Below are 4154 nucleotides of genomic sequence, written 5' to 3' on the forward strand. Positions count from 1 at the left end.
ATACTGCAGTACAACACAAATTCATGGAGTTTAATTCTTATTCATTCATTCTAAAAGTGACCCAAACTCATTACTGCAACTAAACTTAATACCTAGACACAATGCATGTTAATGAGTTACATAATATGTGTTAATGTACATGAATTATCACAACACAACGGGAAAGAAGTGTGAATGAGTTCCTAATTCACACATGATAAACTTTAAATGTATAGCAGAAAGTATGCAATTACATTTAATAAACTGAATCCTTTAGACAATCATGGACAGACAAATGTGTAAATGCTAAAATGTGGTACAAAACGCCATATTCTTTAGACAGTTAGAGCTACTTTCAGACTACTGGCTGCTTTAGGGTTACTTGATGTGGCTTTTTGACATCTGTCAGATTTCCTGACCCTTAAAATAAGATATAATTTACTATAGGAGATGCTGTAAAACTTTCACTTTTACACAGCCATAGATATGATCACAGTACTTTTGCAATAATTCTAAGGACAATGTGGGCAATATTCTCACACTTCCACAGAAAGGCAGTTAAAACAGCTGTATAAACTAATCATATAAACTTACATGCCCTTTGGTCCAAGATCATGGATGAAAGAAAGCTGATTCACATCAATGAATTCTCTCTGGAAACAAACAAAATTAAAGCTTTCCAGACTGAATTTTCAAAGTAACAAAGCTTTACAAATGGTCTTAAATACAGTATATAATATTAAGTATAGTGCCACTGAGGTATACTGTTTTTTTCTAATATAGTTTTTACAGGTTTTAAATCTTAGGTTTCATTGCTATGAAAGCCATTTCTGCTTATGTCCTGGAGTACCCCCACAGGAGTTCAGTGAAGGAATATCCAGCTGGGTGTTTTATTGCTGTTGATCTGATATTGAGTGTAGAAATGAAACATTTATGACTATATTCCCAAAAATTATGTTAAAAACACTATGCAGTGTTTACAATGTGGTGTGTACCAATGGTGCCATTTACACAAAAAGGACAGTACAGTCAAGATATCCATCACAGCGGACTTTATAACCATGCAGATGTATAACAATTAACTTCCAGAATATCCATTTGCCAAGTACACTGCATGCTTCATGTATTCTCTGAAATGCCAATTCAGAAAAACATATTAAAGTGGAATAAAAGATACAAATGTATCTTCTGCATTATTGGATATCCAGCACCATTATTTCTTTAAGGAACAAAATCTGTGTTAGGGTGAGACTACTGTAAATAATTATATCTATTATAAATAAACACACTAGGGTATTTATGGACATAGCAATTAGGAACGATAATTTGATATTGCAAAACCTACTTTATTATTATTACTTAATTTTTATTACACAGTATTTATATAGCACTGACATATTACGCAGCACTGTACAAAGCCCATAGTCATGTCACTAGCTGTCCCTCAAAGGGGTTCACAATCTAATGTGACTTTATAGCAACTTTTATACATAAGACCCAGTCTGAGAAGATTTATGAAATTAGCAGCTCATGCTTCATAGCAGATATTGAAATACAAATCATATGAGAGTTCTGATTGCTGATGCCAAAGTGTGCACCAGAAGTAGAATGCATTAAATACATTTATAACAAAAATACTTGGGGAATTCTAAACAGACCATGGCCCAGTGTGATGTTCATTCTTTTATCTAGCAGGTTTGACATTTATTGCATTCCTACATCTAGATTTGCCCTTTCAAAGCAAACAGCAAACATTTGAAGACTGATTGGAAAATGACAAATCTGGTCTAGGAAACACATTGAACAGAGATCAAGCTACACTGATAACAACTCTTATGAAGGACAGTTTTCAGTTCTCAAATCAATATAGACTTCCACAGTTATTGGTGTAAAAATTAATAACATTTTAATTTGCAAATCAAATATGGATACTGAAATGTAAGAGTAATGTAAAACTAAGCTGGAAAAACACTGAAATTGGTTAATTTTTCACTTACTGTTGCATGATAATTTCTGTACATTGGCATCTTTAATAGTGCGGTTAAATAGTCTTCCAGCTGTTTCTGTAATAGATAATATAAACTTCTTATATCAGCCCAAAATACCCAAACTGAAAAATGGCTTTATGTAGATAAATTCCTATATATCAAACTTGTTTACTAGAAAACAGTGTTATAGAGTTGGAAACAATTACAATAAAACACTTTACACTTTACTTTAAAAAATGACACATTTCTATATACATGGTACTTTTTTTCCATATACAGGGATAGGGTTAGAAGACAAAACTACTGAATACGGAACAAATTTCCCACAAAGCAATATTACTAGATTAAGGAATGGTTTTTATTTTATTATTTTTTCTAAACTAATAGAAGTGTATGCTGGTGAAGAGTGAAGAAGTAAGCATGGTGCAGTTAGGAATAGTCAATAAATGTTTGTGGGTCCAGTGGCGAAAAGTTTGCACAAGCGCACAACTGGAGAGTATGGAAGTTTTTGTTGGTGCAGTGGCTGGGATTAGCGTTCTTTGCATCAGTGCAGCGGCAAAGAAAAGAACAGGACAGCACAACAGTGGAAAAGAGCAGGATACAGTGTGCACTATACACCTGTAGCTCAACCGAATAGCTTTAATTTTCCTGAATACTGCAAACATTCTCACACTGTCCTATTTGTAAAAACAAAGAATAAAAATATGTCTATATTTTGGAGCTAAATATTTTAAAGTCGGCTTCAAAGAAGGTGCCATCTCCACAATTTAGTTTTAGAAATAGTCTGCATTAAGCTTTGGATATATTTACCCGTCTGCTTGAAGACTGCTCCTCCCTGACAATCTCTGCATTCCGAGGTAAATTTGGCATGGACCTCACATCTCCACTTCTTACAGTCTGTCTTCTTACTGTGTGGCTGTAAATAAGAGACAGTAGTCTCAGCAATGGCCATATTTGTCCTTTAATTTATGCATTTTTTGGTGAGGCGAGGTCAGACATTGGAGTGCCTTTAGATTGTAATGTGGTTATTTAGTCCTTATATAAATCAATGACCGGTATGGACTTTTTATCCACATGATTATATTTTACATATATACACAGATTATTACAAATATTACAGATTATTGTGATTTTAGAAATGCAGTCAAACACTTACTGCTCACTTTAGAGTCACTAATGATATCAGCATCCACTTCCTCTCCATCAAAGTGGAGCTCACTGGTGTCCAGGTTTTCTATTAGGTTGCTCATGTCTGCAGCAATCTTCTGCAGAGCAGATGAATCAATTTTCTTTTCCTGTTTTAGAGACATGGTAACACAGGGGCCTAGAAGAAAAACGGAAAATAGAACCGTTATTTTAAATGGATTGAATTTTGTATGTTTAAGTAGTATCAATGCACTGATAAAAAAAATTAAATACCAACATTATTTTTTATTGAATGTTGTGTTGTCTCAACAAAAAAGTAAAATGTTGGGAGTGAAATGCAAATGCTAGGCTTGTCTATTACAAATCCATTTGTATCAGTGTCTGCTAGCAAACAATTTTTTGCCATTAAGGTCTAACAACTGTTCAGTACAAAACAATTCTTTTAAATTTTGTGAATATAAACTATAAACACCACAAAATTGCCATAATGAAAAAAGGAGCAGCCAAATATTGAGTACTAAAAAAAAATTTTTTTGAATGTTAAAGTGAATCTCTCATATTCAAAATCCTGAACTGTGCCCAGGAACCTCACATTTTGGCTTTAGCTTCATTCTTTGCACAAATTTAAGCTTAGTATGTCCTGACTGCTAGTGTTGGTCAAATATCTCACTATTCGATTTGACAGCTATTCGATCGGTTAGATATTGTTCGGGTGATCAAATGCCGAATTCGAACACCATTGAAGTCAATGGTGGGAGAATTTGGGTTATTTTTAGGGACTATTAAGGGCTGGAAGAGCAATCAGATTGCTCTTGCAACCCTTTAATACTTGTTCTTGGATTGAGTTTTTTTTATCCTAGAACACAGGGAGTCCTGTGTTCTTGGATACGGAAACTCTATCCAGGAACACATACTACAGGACTGCAACAGCGATCCTGATTGCTGTTACTAGTAGTATGTGTTCTTGGATAGAGTTTCTCTATCCAAGAACACAGGGCACTAGATGTGATGACTGGGGAAACTTGTCCCCATTCAACCTCT

At 34.3% G+C, this 4154-nt stretch overlaps 1 long non-coding RNA gene across 1 annotated transcript; it reads right to left on the bottom strand.

The window, feature by feature from the left end:
• Positions 1 to 568: 568 nt before the first annotated feature.
• Positions 569 to 2912, bottom strand: LOC140321327 (uncharacterized). The gene is made up of 3 exons (XR_011918901.1): positions 2778 to 2912; positions 1977 to 2042; positions 569 to 632 (listed from the first exon to the last, which is right to left on the bottom strand). It is a non-coding gene; the product is annotated as an uncharacterized lncRNA (long non-coding RNA).
• Positions 2913 to 4154: the final 1242 nt, after the last annotated feature.

The sequence above is a fragment of the Pyxicephalus adspersus genome, unplaced genomic scaffold, assembly GCF_032062135.1.
Source record: "Pyxicephalus adspersus unplaced genomic scaffold, UCB_Pads_2.0 Sca2341, whole genome shotgun sequence".
Classification (NCBI taxonomy): Eukaryota; Metazoa; Chordata; class Amphibia; order Anura; family Pyxicephalidae; genus Pyxicephalus; species Pyxicephalus adspersus.